This window comes from Ochlerotatus camptorhynchus, unplaced genomic scaffold (genome assembly GCF_037179485.1).
Source record: "Ochlerotatus camptorhynchus isolate MF236.1 unplaced genomic scaffold, CSIRO-AGI_Acam_v1.1 ptg000021l, whole genome shotgun sequence".
Classification (NCBI taxonomy): domain Eukaryota; kingdom Metazoa; phylum Arthropoda; class Insecta; order Diptera; family Culicidae; genus Ochlerotatus; species Ochlerotatus camptorhynchus.
Window position 1 is genome coordinate 2,713,804 of NW_027040513.1, and position 18,697 is coordinate 2,732,500.

The 18,697-nt window shown below is 38.5% G+C and overlaps 1 protein-coding gene across 1 annotated transcript in view; it reads right to left on the reverse strand.

Moving 5' to 3' along the window:
* Pka-C3 (Protein kinase, cAMP-dependent, catalytic subunit 3) overlaps window positions 1-18,697 on the reverse strand; it is a 273,561-nt gene that overhangs the window by 219,883 nt on the left and 34,981 nt on the right. The window lies entirely within an intron of this gene.

The following is an 18,697-nucleotide window of genomic DNA, read 5'->3' on the forward strand; positions in this document are numbered from 1 at the left end:
TAACCGACAGGTAGGAAACGCTCCACGTTTCCGACCAGGTACAAATTCCTCTGCTGTTAACAACGGTCAGCGAGGAACAAATTCTACATTCGTACCCGTAGGTACAAATATCGCCCCTGCTTCAAATGTTTCATCTGTACCTACTCCCCTCGCTGCTAACAATATTCAGCGAGTTAATGGAGCTACCTATGCTGCTATTGCAGCGGGTAGAAATCAAAATACTAACCAAAGTAATTCTAACGGAAATTTTGACAATTTTGACTTAGGAAGCATTACTGCTCCTAAAATGGAATTTTTACAGAATTCATTAATTGACATGATTTCTGATATGCTTAAATCTAACTCCATGTTTGATGCTATTCAAACTAGAGTAAAATTTGTAAATAATATTGTCATGACTTTAAAATTCAGTAATGGATTTTAAAGCATTAAATATTGTAAATTGGAATGCTCGATCTCTTAAAGATAATGAAGACGAGCTATTTAACTTTTTGCGAGTTCATAACGTGCATATTGTCGTTATAACTGAAACGTTCCTTAAACCTGACCATAAGGTTAAGAAGGACGCAAATTACTTGATTTATAGAAATGATCGTCTTGATGGACCCTGTGGTGGCGTTGCCATCATTATTCATAGACGAATCAAACATAAAATTCTTTCTTCAATTGAAACCAAAGTTTTTGAAACTTTGGGAGTTTCAGTTGAAACAAAATTTGGACAACTTACGTTTATAGCTGCCTATTTGCCATTCCAATGCGTAGGCCAGAAAAAGAATTTTCTCAAGGGTGACCTCCAGAAACATAGGTCTAAATTCTTCATTATTGGTGATTTTAATGCAAAACACCGCTCATGGAATAATGCTCAAAGCAATTCCAATGGTAATATTCTGTTTGATGATTGTTCTGCAGGTTATTACACTATTCAATATCCGAACAGCCCAACATGCTTTTCTTCTGCAAGAAATCCCTCAACTATTGATTTGGCCTTAACTGATTCATGTCATCTTTGTAGCCAATTGGTTACCCATGCTGACTTCGGTTCTGATCACCTTCCAGTAACTTTTGAAATATCCCAAGAAATAATTTCTAATCCCAACAGCTTTACTTTCAATTACCATAGGGCTGATTGGGAGCAATATCGAACATTTATGGAATATAACTTCGATCCAAACATTCCTTTGCAAACCAAAGATGAAATTAATTATGCTCTTGAATCTCTGACTACTTCTATAGTTGAAGCAAGAGCTGCCTCAGTACCAAAATGCGAGGTTAAATTCGATTCAATTATAATAGACGATGATCTTCAGCTCTTGATCCGTCTTAAAAATGTCCGTAGGAGACAATATCAAAGAACACGCGATCCTGCCATGAAAGTTATCTGGCGGGATTTGCAAAAACAAATTAAAAAGCGATTCTCTGCCCTGAGGAACAAAATTTTTGAAAATAATGTTTCTAAATTAGACCCGAGTTCCAAACACTTTTGGAAACTCACAAAAATTTTGAAAAAACCTCAAAAGCCAATTCCAGCGCTTAAAGAAGGTGGTAAAATTTTGATCACAAATTTGGAAAAATCTCAGATATTTGCTAAGCAATTCGAGAGTTCCCATAATTTCAGTTTGGGTCTTACTAGTCCTATTGAGAATCAGGTTGCTCGGGATTTTCGGAATATTTTCTCTCGGGAAAATATTTTTGATGATTCCTGGGGGACTGATTTGGACGAAGTAAGGTCTATAACTAAAAAGTTTCAAAACATGAAAGCTCCAGGTGATGATGGAATTTTCTATATCCTCATCAAAAAACTCCCAGAGAGTACCTTGTCTTTCTTGGTAAAATTATTTAACAGATGTTTCCATTTGGCATACTTTCCTGATAAATGGAAAAATGCAAAAGTTGTTACAATTTTGAAGCCGGATAAAAATCCAGCTGAAGCTTCTAGCTACCGCCCAATAAGTTTGCTTTCTTCAATAAGTAAACTTTTTGAAAAGATAATTTTGAATAGAATGATGCTTCACATCAATACGAACTCAATTTTTGCAGATGAGCAGTTTGGATTTCGCCATGGGCATTCAACTACTCATCAACTCTTAAGAGTTACCAATTTAATTCGTTCAAACAAATCTGAAGGCCACTCAACTGGAGTTGCTCTTCTAGACATAGAAAAAGCATTCGACAGTGTTTGGCATGAAGGTTTGATTGCTAAATTGAAAAAAAGTTTAATTTTCCACTTTATATTATGAAATTAGTTCAAAATTATTTAACTGACAGAACTCTGCAGGTAAATTATCAAAATTCCAAATCTAATAGATTACCTGTTAAAGCAGGAGTTTCTCAGGGTAGCATTCTTGGGCCTATATTGTATAACATTTTCACTTCGGACCTCCCTGATTTGCCTCAGGGTTGCCACAAATCTTTGTTCGCTGATGACACAGGCATTTCCGCTAAAGGAAGAAGTCTTCGTGTTATTTGCAGCAGACTTCAGCAAAGTTTAGATATTTTCTCTTCTTATTTACAAAAATGGAAGATTTCTCCCAACGCTTCCAAAACTCAACTTATAATATTTCCACATAAGCCCAGGGCTTCCTTTTTGAAACCTAGTAGTAGTCACATAGTCACTATGAACGGAGTTCCAATTTCCTGGTCAAACAAAGTGAAATATCTTGGATTAATACTTGACCATAAATTAACTTTTAAAGATCACATTGAGGGCATTCAAGCCAAATGTAACAAATATATAAAATGTTTGTATCCTCTTATAAACAGGAAATCCAAACTTTGCCTGACGAATAAACTTCTAATATTTAAACAAGTTTTTAGACCGGCCATGCTTTACGCTGTGCCAATATGGTCTTGTTGTTGCACTACCAGGAAAAAAGCACTTCAAAGGATTCAGAACAAAATTCTGAAGATGATTTTGAAGTTGCCTCCCTGGTACAGTACTACCGAAGTACATAGAATTTCGAATGTTGAGACTTTAGAACAAATGGCCAACAAAATAATTAATAATTTCAGGCAAAAATCGTTGCAATCCTCAATTGCAACGATTAATTCCCTTTATACTTAGATAAGATTTAGTTTTAGTTTTTAGTTTTAAGATATCAATTGTTATACTGACATGCAGGTTTAAAAAACCTGTTTAAAATACTGAATTGCCAAGACAGGAACAATGTAAAAACACTTAGATATATATCATAACAATTAAGGCTGGTAAGTTACTGTAGTAACTGGAGCACCTAGGTTAAAAATGAAATGTAATTTATTTTGAATTAGGAACAAATAAAGAGTTAAAAAAAAAATTAAAAAAAAAAATTAGCAAATTATGCATTGATTGCAGAATAAGCTATTAACTTGTTATAGCGCATAGCTTGCCAATATCATCATAAGATATTGATTGTCAAATTTTATATTATTTTGTTGTAACCAATGGAATTTTTATATAAATGTATGATCATTTCGAGAAGCATTTCTAGAAATGTTTTAGGGAAACTAAAAGTGAATCCTACGCTAGTTATGAAAGGTTCTGAAAAGTTCTGAAGAGACTACCATAGGGATTTTTAGTAGAATCTAATGGAGCTCTAAAGCAAATCAGATTGAATTTCAGGGAGCATTCTATTTTCAAAGCTTTTGCGACAAACTACTGAATACGGTACTAGAGAAAATTGATAATTGATAAAATTTATCAATTTTATATAGATGAACGCGTCATTGGGACAGTACTAATGGATATTTTTGGTCGCTATTGAAAATTTAGTCGATTGCTGAATTTATGTATGGGCCCAAATTAGGAGCATTTAAGCCGACATTACATCCATTTCCCCCGATATGCAAAGAGTAGGTAAATCTTAACATTTGAATCAACACCAATGAATTTTCACACTTAAAGTCCGAGATTTGCAGCGAGCATTTCTCACTTTATTTTTACAACGCAAAATAAATACAGTTTATTACTATAATTAAAATCTACTTTTAAACGTATCTATAACAAGCTTAAACTCTATTTTATCGACTGCTTCAAAAAGAACTATGTTTTGTCAACTGTGTGCAAAGTTATTAGCAAATGAGCAGTTCGTGCCCAAAACTGTGTATGTCAAGCATGCATGCCCTCCCCCTCAAACCCAACATGCTAGTTATGCTTATGACTGAGTCGTTTGTAAATTTGTTACAGAATTGCCATAGGTATGACAATTCAATAAGAAACCCGTCACTTCAAATTTAACCAAACTTTAACCAAAATTCGTCAACCCTACCGACACAAACCGTCACACGCACATGAAGTCAGATTGAGATTACTCTCCTTCGATCGAATTTCACTTGACCACAGAAGCTAAGCCGTATCCATCCGATGACCGCGGTCGACCGGTGGGCAATTATCGTTAACTTTCAATTTCAATCCCATTTTCCAGTGACAGGTAGAGGTGGTGGTGGTGGTGGTGGTCGCTGAACATATGTTGGTCATGTTTTTCGTGTTGTGCATGATGTTTTTTTCCACCGCTTTGTTCATTCCATCCGATCTTCATTATCTCAGTGGGAGCCCTGTGAGAGAAACAACGACTGACCAAGTGCTGCGCAAGAAGAAATTTGTTTGCCAGCACACACTCCCATTGTGAAAGTGTTGAGTCGCTCTCGGCGTACTGATTATGAGCAATTTTTTTTTTTTTTTTAGTAAGAGACCGGTTTTGGGTTTACGGATGGCCCTCGGGGGTCACCGTCATTAATATACAATGCATCATGCACAATGCTGCATTACGTAAAGGCAAAATATCCGACAAGCGCAAATAATTGCTGTTTGACACGAGCAGTTCCTGGGTCGTAACAAATATCTGCCAGACATGAGTTAGAAACAAAAAAAAAGATCGAAAGAAAGTGACTCTTCTCATTTTATGCACCGCTGTTTGTTTGTTTACCTTGTTTATAGAGCGCGATAAAAAAAAACTCTAAAAATTCCCCAATCATAAAAACATGAAATATAGCTCATGTTAAGCCGGCAAGCCAGCCAGCAAAAAATTCTATAGATATAACCGCAAGCTGACCACAAAACGATCGTCAAAGTCGCACCACCGGCGGCCGTCGTGGGTCGGGTTGTTGTAACAGATGTTTGTGCTTTCGCGCGGTAAACAAAACAAAGTGAAAAACGTGCGTCTGATGGGAAACAGTCCGGACTGCACCCACAACGTGCTGGCAAATGAACTGCGATTCGATCCCCAACTATCAGTCCGTCCGTCCGAGTCTCAAGCAAGAGCGAAGGAAAAACGAGAAACTCTAGTTGATAGCCTCTCAATCGCCAGATCTGACGATCTGCTGACGGACATATTTCCCCCCCGTCCAAAGATCCAATGGGTGGCGGTGAGTCGGTCGGTGAGCTTATTGAGTAAGCCAATTTCCGAACGATCTCCGCTCAATCTCGCCGGTAATTTCGGTGGATTGTGTCACCTTTGTCAACAGAAAAAAAAATCGAGATTAATATTAGCCGAGCAAACGTGACGCGATGCTGCTGTTAGATGACAAATGAACCGCGAATCGGAAAGTTCTCATCGGACAACGCCGGGACGTTCGGTCACGTCATGACGTGACATCTTTCGAAATGCCGAGTAGAAGCACTCTGTAGCTCGGTAATCCCACGAAGTATCCGAATCAAAGATGAAAAATATGAGCTTGAGGTGCGGTTTCGATGGGCGGGCACGAAGGAAGAGGGTGACTGTGAAAAATCCGACAAAGTGTCAAGATCCACTCGGATCGCGGGAAATGTGTCAGGAACATTGACATGATTTTTACTGGCTGCGTTTCGAAAGGATGATCACTCGAAGTGGGTGCTATTTAGTCAGAAGACAGGTAGCGGGCGCCGGTTTCTCATTCAAGTGAGTGCGGGAGCTTGTGAATAAATAAATAAATAGGTCACTTTTTGTCATGGATCCCTTTTAACAATGCTAGCGGCAAGTAAGCCTATTCGGATAGGTTTGACGGTTTAACATCGTATCCTTGTGAGAACTTGCAGCGGGTGTAGTGCCATACAGAACCAAAATACTCCCACCGCGTAACTTTGTCTTAGACATCAGTTCAATCAGTTCTTCCCAATCACATTTTTTTTGACGTAAGACTACGTCTGTTATTACTTTATGGGGGTACACTTTGTGAAAACCGAAAATGGAACATGTAACAAAATTATGAAAGATTTTGAAAGTTAATAACTCAGCTGCCCCTAGACCAATTTCAATAATTTTATCACCAATCGATCAGAAATATTTCGACGCATCTGTTAAATCTGTTAAAAGAGTTTATCATTTTTCAAAATTTCACTATTGAAAATTTCTCGAATGTGCAACTGTTGCTATGATAATTAAAATTATCACCGATTGCCTGCAAAAAGCGATTTCCCTAACACAGATTTCAAAGTTGAATTCCATCCAGTCTTTTATTCAATCACCGCGTGGTGATGGGACAATTAAAATTATGAATTTTTGCTGTGTAGCTACCAAGGCTGGCTTCAACCGCTGATCGGATTCAGTTCCAATCACCTTGTGTGGTGGTGTCCGGTCCCTCATCAGTGCTTTCGGCACGTGGCGTTGAACTTTGTTCTCCAGTACACAACGAAAGGCTGCCTACAAGGGGGAAGAAGCCGCACCGCTATTGATAGGAATCAGTAGCTCTTCGTGAGTCGCTGTGGGCCATCTATGTCAAGCGTGTCATACTAAAGAGTATAAACAGAGAACCCTGCTCAAATTCCTATTCCTACACAAAACATAAGCTCCTAGTTAACAAATGCAGATTTATTATATAAGACCAGGTAGTCCTACGTCACAATTGCGTACAGCCCCATAGGGCTGTCCCTTGTAGTTTTTTCAAGCTCTCTTAATTCTATCTAGATCCCAGAACATCTTTAAAATGCTTGAACTTCCGAGAAAACCTTGGACCTTTTTTCGAATATTCCTGAACATCTGTGTAGTTCCCTGAAACTGGACGAAAAATCCAAAATTTCCAGCAAATTTTTTGAGCTTTATAAAGTAGCGTACAAACTGCTCCGAAGTTCCATAAATTGATACAAAGATCTCTGAAGTTCCATTGACAAAACTCCTTGAACTCCTACGAAGATTTCAAAATCGATACGTAATTCTGTAAACTTCTACAAAGTACACTAAACAACGATGAACTTCGCTGCATTTCTACGGTGTTGCCTAAACTTTTAGCAAGTTCGTTGATTTTCTATTAAGATCCCTGAAGATTCTTGAACATCTACGGAATTCCCTTAAAAATTCCAAGACTATGAAACTTCAACGAAGTGCGCTGAAGTTTATAAAAGGTCAACGAACTTTTATGAGGCATGATTACCTCCCACCCCTGGTGGCCTGAATTCAGTCCTAGTCGGCGCCTTCGTAAGGGAAATAAAGCCGTTGGTGCCCGGTCCATGAGTTGATGAATCGATAGGTAGAGTCCAGGTGTGAGAGCTGCATCCCATGCGTCTGTAGCATTGGTACTAGGTACGGAAAACAAGATCGACGGAAAACAAAGCAAGGAAAAAAAAACATTTATGATCTTCTCTGAAATTAGACAAAATTCCACAAACTTGTGCTCAGCTCCGATTTCGAAGTTTTCCTGAATTTGTACATAGTTCCCTGAATATCAACGGAGTTCGATGAAGCTCTATGAAGCTCCTCAAATTTCTTCGAAGTTTCCTAAATTTCTACGATGTTCTCTGAAAATTTTCAAAGCCCCTGAAGTTTTTCAAAGTTGCCTGAAGTTAAAACAAAGCTTCTGAACTTTAACGAAGTTGCCCGAGTTTCTACAAAATTTGTTTAATTTATATACAGTTTGTAACTTTCGACGAATTTTTCAACCCTATATACTATATATTTGTGTCATATTTGCCTCATGAAATACCGAATCATTTTATTTATATATAAATGTCATGCAAGAATTTATTGAATTATATAAATTAAAACCTTTTAAATTTATTTCTATTTGATGAACTATCGTAAAGTAGAAAACTCAATAAAATAGACCGAGGAAGTTGTGAACAGTTGTCACGCTTAATTTTGGAAAAAAAAATCATTCCAAAAGACGAGCAGCACGATAAAAATATCGAATGTATCGTCAAATGAGACGACTCACAACCACACGAGTCAGATAGGAGTTGTGCAGATAGGGTTTTCGAAAATCTAGCTAGCGCAGGGAATCAGGTGGCTCCACTGCACGAAGAGAGAAAAACCTATATGGCTACCTATATTCAAAACCGACACTTCTATATACGGGTCCCCGATCCTTAATAGAGGTCTCTTTTATCCTGGGAAGCGAAACACTGGACAGCCAGTGTCAATTACTCTTGCCGGTTGATCTCTATAGAAACGTTAAAGCGGCTTACCTCCAAGTGCAACCTAACTCGCCAAGAACAATACACGGTAGTGTGCGCTTTAGTGACCACGTGGTGGTAAACTGGACCTCCTTATCACTAATGTTGAGGCCAGGTTAGAATTCCGAGAGGTCGTCTTCCGGTTTGTGAAGTTTAAGTCGACACCCTGAAGAACTGTCCGTGAAGTAAAAACCGTTTAGACAAAGGGTCACGGTGCGAGTTAGGTTGAATTCCTCTCGAAGTGTGTGAAGATTGTGCACAGTGAACCGCTTCCCAGATGCGCTGAACCGGTCCTACGTCAACACACGACCTAGCACCCCGTTTTGAATCGGAGGGTGAAGCGATCCAGCGACGAGGGAACACGTGGCATCCAACGGCAGCGGTGGTGGTGTCGGCATCATCGAGGCAAGCATCAGTTCGCCGAAGATCTACAAAGTTGACTGTGTTTCTTGAACTACGCAGTTCCCTTCTACGAACATTTCTAATGATCTACGAAGTTTCCTGAACTTCGAAGTTCCTTGAAGTTCTACAACGGTTCTAGAACTTTTACGAAGTTTCCTTTATATATCTGAATTAGTGAACACCCTCTCCGCTGGTAGATTTTTAAAATAGTAGTGAAGACGAATCTATGACAAAAGTTCGAAAAACAGAAGGTCTAGTATATTATTATTATTATAGTCCATCTGACTTGATAGTCTCAATGAAACACTTAAATCTAAATGTAGTCACTCATTAAAAATTAAAAATTGGTCAACAGCAAACGATGACGAAACATCGAGGCATTGATGTCAAAGTCAAATAGGTCAGAGGCTTCGTTGAATTGATGAATCATGGCGACAAAGGAACTGTTTGCAGCATAGTTGGTTGCATGTACTACTTCATGTAGCAAGGTTCTCGGACGGAGTGTTCGGGCAGGAGCATACAGATTAATTTTGGCCAGTAACTCAGGAACATCATATTCTGCGAGTAAAACTTTAGTAACGAAGACGACCTGCGATATGTTTCGTCGCTTAGCAAGAGTATCCAAACCCAGTAAACGACAGCGGTCAGCATACGGTGGTAAATTCAGCGGGTCACTCCATGGAAGATAGCGCAGTGCGTATCTGACGAATTTGCGTTGAACAGCTTCGAATCGTCCACTCCATACAGCTTGGTAGGGATTCCAGACTACACTCGCGAATTCCAGTAGTGAGCGTACCAATGAACAGTAAAGGGCTTTAAAACACAGAGGATCACGAAATTCCTTAGATATCTTGAACATGAATCCAAGCTGTCGATTAGCTTTGTCGATCGTGGTTGAGAAGTGGCGAGTGTATGTGAGCTTTTCATCCAACATGACACCGAGGTCTTTAACGTGATCGACACGTTGAACTGCAGTTCCAGCAACGTTATAATCAAACAAAATAGCAGTCCTAGTTCGACGGAAACTAATTACGCAGCACTTTGAGACGCACAGGACCATAAAATTACGTTCACACCAATCATTAAAGATTTCAAGAAGGTTTTGTAGTTCTAAACAGTCGGCATAGCCTCGAACGACTAGATAAATCTTCAAGTCATCGGCAAAAAACAATTTACCTCCTCGTAGTAGAATAAACGTTACATCGTTCACAAATAAAGAGAAGAGCATTGGTCCCAAAGTGCTACCCTGTGGAACTCCTGATCTGTTCGAGAAACAGTACGATGAGTAGTTTCCAATGCATACAGTAACTTCACGTTGCACGAGGTACGATCTAAGCCAGCTGCAGAAGGAAACAGAACATTCAATTTTGTCAAGCTTTGCTAGCAGAACGTCGTGCACAACTCTATCAAACGCAGCTTTAAGATCAGTGTAGATGGCATCCACTTGAAGTTTCTTGCATACATTTTCCATACAGAACGACGTAAAGCTGACGAGATTAGTTTCCACGGAGCGGCCAGGAAAGAAACCATGTTGACATGTAAGGGAGAACAGCCCATAATGCACCCCTGGGGTAAAATGCCCACTTATAGAAAAACAGCGATAACTTTTCCTCAGATGCATTTTCCGGGTAACGGATTGTGTTTGTTTTCAACTAGAGGTTTCACAATTGATTCTTGATCCTAAAATCATATTTTGACCTACTGATTCCCTTAGAAAATAGCATTTTGTGCAAAATATGATACAGTTGTTAAAATCGTCGACTTCAAATTAAGCTTTTAACAGCATATATCGCAAAAAATTGAACTAAATCACTTTTCGTATATTTTTTAGATGTTTTACTTAATGAATCACAGCTTAACACTCTATTGCGACCTTATTTCTGATGTAACATAAAGGAATAATCATCAGGCGTCAGATCACCATGAATCAGGCGTTTTGCCCCGCTATCATATTGGAACCAATTTATAAAATACCTTGAAAATCATGAAAATGCATCGTTCTATAGTTCGAAATCACTTGATCTTCGTAGAAAACATGGTAATGAACCAAACACCATTACTTTCTTCTTGATTTTAGCTTCCATACGCCAGCAATTGACGATTTTGCTTAAACGGTGCGTTTTGCACCATCCTACCCTACTTATGTAATGCTTGCAGGAAGCAAACAATCTCTCATTTATCAGCGACTCAAACACCTTAGATTCAACCCCAAGTGAGGTAATCCCACGGTAGTTTTCCACATTGCGTTTGTCTCCTTTCTTGAAAACAGGGAACATAGTAGACCGTTTCCATAGTGCGGGAAATTTCTGTTGACGAAGTGACAGGTTGAAGAGCAAGGACAACGGAGCAGCTAAGATATCGGAGCATTTTTTTAGGACTGCAGATGGAATAACACTCGGACCTGGTGAAAATGATGATTTGGTTTTACTCATCACAGAGAGAACCATTTGTACATCTACGACAAAAACATCCATGTTTACGACGTCGGTTGGCACATCACGGACGGCTCGCTCAATTTCTGCTTGCGATGGGGAGTCATTCGTGAAGACGCTTAAGAAGTGCCTAGCAAATAGGCTGCATTTGTCCTCAGTATAAGAGAGGATCGGATTCAAAACTAACTGCCTTGGCAACCTAGGCCTAGGTGTTTTCTAGCAACACTGCCAGTGCAATCAAGATAGGCGCTGCACGATTGGCTCTGGATTTGACAGTTCGTTTGGCTCAAAACCAGCCAGTACGCTCCTCTCTTATACTAGATCCTCTCTAGTCGAAACGACATAAGGTCGAAAAGGACAAAAAGTCGAAAAGGACAAAAGGTTGAGATCCCAAAAATAATTGTTTTTTTTTTATGTTGGAAGAATGAGTGTAATTTAAAGAAGAGTTAATTGTACAGTCAACTTTCCATTTCTCGACATTGAAGTAACCATCGAGATAGGCATAGAACGACATTCATAACAGTAATTTATTAGCCTACTAGTACGATGCTAGATCCACTTCTGGTTCAGAAAATGTATTTGTTTATCCCATATCCAAATCAAAACTCGATCGCTTACTTCAAACGTAGAAAAACAGGTGAACTATATTTTTCCATTGACGTATGGAGAGTAATTTGTTCCCGAATTTATCCTAGAGACCATCGACTTAGAGAAAGATCGAGATAGAGTGAATATCGAGCTATAGAGAATTTGATCTATGGAAATCTGAACGGATTGCCCAAATCATCGAGGTAGGAAGAAATATCAAGCTATAGAACATCTAGAAATGTAAAGTTGACTTAATTGTTATTTTATACATTAACACTCCGAACACGATGCCTCCGGTAAAATATGTAACGGCAAATTGTCAATGTTTGAAAAATCATTGTTCAGCAAATTTATCAATAGATTTTAAATCTAAAAATACTTACAAAAATTTAAAAATACATCTTTAAAGTCTGTTGTTTCAAGTGATGTCAATAGATTTGAAATTAATCAATAAATGACTGAGCTATGATTTTTCAAACATTGCAAATTTCCGTTACACATTTTACCGGAGGCATCGTGTTCGGAGTGTTAAAGGGTGTCCCACATCAAATTGCATCACGGAAAAAAACGCTGTAGAAAATTACCCATTGCGTATTTTCTCTTGAAAATTTGGGTAGAAGTAGTTTAGAGTGTATTGTTTACTCTGTTTTTTTTTTTTATTTATCGCTTTCAGTTTTTCGAAAGTTGGAAAAATGGCGTCACCCGAAAAGCAGCGTCGCGAATTGATTTTGCGCAAATAGGGTTAACTACCCCATTTCCGGCTTATTAAGCACAACCCGCACTTAGTCTTTCTTAATCTAGCGCAGTTTAGAACCAAACGAAATGTTATTATTACTGATGGCTTTCAAATTTATTTACCTCTCCGTACGTACCGTAAGATTTGAAAAAGAGAAATCAATCGTTGAGATATTGTCAAAAATCTAACATTGCTTCTTGACGCCAAACTCGGCCTACGGATTTTAAACTCGGCCTAACGCATTGAAACGCCTTTGAAACGCAATTGAATTCACTTCGACCTATCGGATGAAGATAAAAATTGATTCGGTCAGAGCGCTTCTTTTGTTTTTGGGAATAATGGGTGCAAACCTTCATATCACGCGTTTTCATTGACTTCGTTCCATAGCTTATTAACTAAAGTATCGTACCAAACGCATAATTGACTTGTTAACTCTAAAATTATGGATTTATTTGAAGTTTTCTGCTCGATAGGCCTAAAATGGGCGATTAGGCCGAAGTAGTTCTTTACCCTACCTGGAAAATCATCAATTCTCTCATCGGGACATCGGAAAACAACTCGGAATCATGCAGTCAACGGTGAGTCGTGTGATTAAACGTTACTACGAAACTCTGAGCATCGAACGGAAGTAGAAATGCGGTCATAATGGATGTTCTATTAGTTATCAGGATCACAAGCGTGTCGTGAAAGCGTTTAAGCGGAATCCCAATGCTTCGGTCAGGGATGTGGGACTGCATACGTACAAAGTGCAGAATGCTCCAAATCGTGACAAACGGCAAAACACGGTGGGAAAGTCACGGGCCCGGAAACTGTACACCCATATGCTGACGAAGTCTCATTGTCTCACCATGGATGATGAGACTTACGTCAAGGCGGACTTCCGGCAGCTTCCGAGGCTACTGTTCTTCACCGCCCAGCACAAGTTTGATGTTCCGGAGGAAGTAAGGAAGTAGAAACTTTCAAAGTTTGCCAAGAAATACATGATTTGGCAAGCGATCTGCTCATGTGGCAAACGGCGTGCGCCGTTCGTGACTACCGGGACTGTAACCGGAGAGATCTACCTCAAGGACTGTCTACAGAAGCGTCTGCTTCCTCTGTTGATGCAACACGAGGGCCCTACGAACTTCTGGCTGGATCTAGCTTCGTGCCACTATTCAAATGTTGTCCTGGAGTGGTACGAAGCCAACGGGGTCACTTTCGTACACAAGGACATGAACCCCCTCTCCTCCCAACGCACCGGAACTAAGGCCTATCGAAACATACTGGGCTATTATGAAGCAGGCACTATGGAAGCATCCCAAGGAGGTCAAATCTGAGGAAGACATGAAGAAAAGTAGGTTTCCGTACAGAAGAAGCTGCAGCCAGATGTTGTACAGAACCTAATGAGTGGAGTTAAGTGTAAGGTGAGGAGCGTACGGTTATGGTATTGAATTTGAATAAAATAAATAATCCAAAAGCTAACTAACGGGTTATATTTTAGTGTCTGAAAGTTTGAAAAGAATCGGTTGACTAGGAAATTTTCTACAGCGTTTTTTTTCGTGATACAATTTGATGTGGGACACCCTTTAAAGCACTGCTCACGTATAAAAGAAGGAAAAACCTCTGAAAAATATAAGATTCTAATATCTCATCTTAGTTTTTCAAAATGCTAAAAGAATGGAAAATCCAATAAAAATATAAGATTTTGATTTCTCATCAATTTTTCAAATCCTAGAACTCACATGTTTTTCAAAGTTCGAAGTGTACATTCTTAAAACACAAGGCCTTAAATGTAAATTTTAATCACAGTATCTCAAATAATTCTCAATATTAAACTTTATAAGAAAAGTATATTAAATAGATAGTAATTTTTATTACACCTGTGTTCAATGAAATAGAAGCGCATACCGATTTCCATACAAAATGGTCAACTTTAACAAGCTGTTGTTCTCTTAAGGTCAATTGAGCTGAAACGTTCGCCACTGAACTACAAATATGTTCAATTTTACGATTACAAAATACCAAATTTTTGGAATCACCTGCCGGAAACTGAGACACTAGGTAAAATTGTTCAAAATAATAGCAGTACTAATAATTTGCATTTCAGCTCAATTTTGAGATTTTGCTTCATGACAAATCAATTTAAGAATACTTTCATCAGCTTTTGGTCTTTCGACCTTTTGTCCTTTCGATTTTTGTCCCTTTCGACCATTTGTCCTTTCGATTTTTTGTCCCTTTCGACCTTTTGTCCCTTTGACCTTTTGTCTTTCAACCTTTTGTCCCTAAACCGGTAAGGTTGTGGAACAAATCTAGATAGAGCTGGAATTAGGACGTAACAGCTTTTGTAAACAAGGCCTTCTCTCCATGATTTCTTCGAATCCAAGGTAAGCCAACGCAAATCAACATAAACATCGGATAAGTGTATATTTCCCCTAGCCGCAGGTTATATTGATTTGCGTAGGGGAGCTTTGACTTTCTGTAAATCATTTAGAGAAGTCATTATTTAGAAAACCTGTTACACCCTAATTCCAGCTCTATCTAGAAATGGTCGAAAGACAAAACATCGAATAGCAAAACCTCAAATGGAAGAAGGTCGAAAGGACAAAAGGTAGAAGGTTAAAAAGGTAGAATGGACTAAAGGCCGAATGGGTTAAAGCTCGAATAGACTAAGGGTCGAATTAACTAAAGGTCCAATGATGATAAGGGAGACAGAAGGTCGAATGGACAAATGGTGGAATGATGCGAAGAGAACAAAAGGTCGAATGCTGAGAAGGGGAACAAACCATCGAATGGACAAAAGGTCGAATGGTTCAATGAGGGACAAAAGGTTGAATGACCCAAAGAGGAACAAAAAGTCGAATATGACCAGTTCCAAGCCAAATGGGATAAAAAATTAAAATTTAAGACTCGACCTTCTCCGATTTGCATGAAACTTTCCATTATTATGTATTATAGGCAATCATTCACATTTTTGCAAAAATTCGGCCATTTTGAATCTTGTAATTTTACGAAAAATGTCTTCTTCTACATTTTTCAATACATTGTAGCATGAAAACGTCATATCTGATCGTAATGACGTCTGAGACAAAGTTGTTTCGAAAAGAAATGTAATTATGTGGAAAATATACACGGTATTTTTTTTTTTATAGTCATTTTGAGTAAAAATTCCAAACAATGTTAAAACTGAAACATACAAAAAAGTATATCTTCAATATTTATAATTTATTTTTTAAATATAGCTCAAAAAAATTATTAACTTTAGTAGTATTGAAAACCATGGACACTTGAAAATTAACAAAAATCGTAGAACATCAATTTTTGGTTACATTTTTAAACTTCTTGTTAACCAGCTCTTTTAAGTGACTTTTGTGCAGATAACGGTTTAGAATGTCACAAATATTGTTTCATGTGTGGAAATTACATAAAATACAGTGTACTAACATAAATTTAAATATATTCAATAGTTTCAAATAGTTTTTGTTCAACAATTTTAACAATTTTCAAGTGTCCAAAATTTTAAAAATTTAAAAAAAATAGTTTTTTTTTAGAAAAATTATTTTTTTGTTATTTAAAAAAAAAGATATAGGGGAAATGGCTCTAATGTTGGCCTAAGATTAGACGATTGCTGAATCTAATATGGGCCCAATTTAGGGGCATTTAGACCGACATTACATCCATTTCCAATACTTTTTGAAATATTTGAGCTTTTAACACGTTTTTCAATTTTTACTCCAAATGACTTTATGCAAAAATCATGTATTTTTTCCAGAATTTGTAATAATGACTGAGATTTTAAAGAAGAAAAAGAATTAGAACACATTTAATAACAACGACTAAATGAAACCAAAGCACGCACAATATTCTTACCTATGGTTGAAAATCGCCCTCTATTTCAACCTTCTTTTCTGATTGGCCAACACTTTCACTTTACATGCGCTCCTAACAGAGTGGTCGATTTCATTTTGAAGATAATTTTACGTATTCTCGGCAAAACGAACATTTGGAATATATCCGAGGACAGGTTTTGATTTTAAATGTGAACAATATAATAATACACACAGATATCGATTCTTACTCATCATTTGACCTTTTGTTGCTCTTTGAATCATTCGAACTTTTGCCCATTCGACCTTATGTTCATTTGACCTTTTGTCCCCCTTCTCATCAGTCGACCTTCAGTTCATTCAATATTTTATCCCTCTTTTCATCATTCGACGTGTTTTCGATTCGAATGTTTATCTCCCTTTTTTATCATTCGACCTTTTGTCCATTCGACCTTTTGTACATTCGACTTTTTCTCCCACTTATCATCATTCGACCATTTCTCCCACTTATCAGCATTTGACCTTTTATTCATTTGACCTTTTGTCCTTTCGATCTTTTGTCATTCGACGTTTTGTCATTCGAATTTTTGTCTGTCTACCTTTTGTCTGTCAACCCAATTTAGTTTGGGTACTTACATTGAAAAATCGGTTGGTTTTTAAATATTCTATCGAGGGAATCTACTGTGCTTTAGCAATACTATTACAATACTACTCTTCATTCATATAACAAGAGCAGTCAACAGAAATTTAACCTGGTGAAAGAAAACAATTGTCCAAGATGGAAATCTTTCACGTTGACCGCCCTGCTTGGGAACATTTGAGAGAGTAAATAGAAGTAATTTTGGCTCCCTTTAAAATTGTCCAATTTTATCTAGAATAAAATAGGTCATCCGACTGCAGTGTCAACCGAAGGAAAAGCCAGCTCTAACCGAACACGCTGCCACTGGCCTGAGCCGTAGCGCACCGTCCGTGTTTTAGACACCAGTTAGAGTCAACCGGCCCCAGTCAGCCAAGCGAATAATAAAAATAGCGAACACGTCGCGTTTCGTGTCCGATTCCGCGAGATTACTTCCAACATCAAGGCGAAAGATCATCATCGTCGTCGTCGTCGTCGTCGTCGTCATCATCATCATCATCATCACCGCCATCACCATCTCTCACATCAGATCGCTGCGTGGCGCGGCGCAAGTGGCGATATTTTTGGAAGGATGAGACACTCTCACTCATCCACTTGGATTTTATGAAGATTTCTCTTCGGCGGGAAAATGATGTTGGAAAACTTTTCCGATGGAGTGACAGATCCAGCTCTGAGCAACCGAGGCGGAGGGTGACTTCAAGGTTGAAGAAAATTGGGGGATATGATAAGTTGGACATCGTTCATCAACCAAGAGGGTTTGATGATAAAGTGGTGTTTTCTGAAAGTTTCCCACGTCGAAGAAGCTGAAGGACGCCTTATGCCTCCCTCCTTAAAGGGAGGATGATGATTCATGGCGTAAAATGTAAACAAAACACACCCACTTTTGGCGGGTCTTCTTTTTTTCTTCCTTGCCATCGAACCGTATTTCAAACCGATATGATGGCCCACACGAGCAAACATTCCCGAGCACATCTGATAAACATAATTTTCCGGCTTGTTTGGCATTCCACGCATCACTTGCCACAACAAGCTGCCTTGGGGCGGGTAATGAGCGAGATATAAGTCCGTGCATGGAGCGTTCAATTCGATATTTTCAATCGATATGCAAAATTTGAAACTGGTCAAATATCACGATCGGTCATCGAACTGATTGTTAGGAACGTGTTGAATCCCAGAAATTCTCCAAATGTTGCGCATGTTGACTTTCCGAAATTTCTTTGAAATTCCATTGTGAAATCTCTTCAAGCATTCTTTGAGAATTAAACAATTTTGAAGCTATCTTGATCCTTAACGGCGGAATAAGTTTACGTCCGAAATCTGTCAGTACCAAGCACGTGCCTCCCGGGGTGAGACGGAATCGTAAAATATTTTCATTCATTATGACTGTCTGATCACTCTGCTGTGGCGGCGGCGGTGGCGACCAACGGTGGTAGCCCAGCGCAGCACAACGGAAGTGGTTCCCAACATCTTGCAGCAGATGTCTCGCATTTTTCTCCACTCTGGGCATCATTCATGGGGCTGAGAAAACTAATTATATAGAAATATTATGTTCGGAGAGCGAAAAAATATTTAAAATCGTAAATTTCGATTTGACGTCGCCGTTTTCTGGGAAGATCTAAAGCGTGAGCAAACTAGTTTACTATAGTTAGGACTAGCCGAACACCAGATGTGCTTCTCTGAAATTGCAGCACTCTCGTAGGTATGACCAGTATTGATAATTTAATGGGCGCGGAATGTGCATTTTATGGCACTAAACCTTTG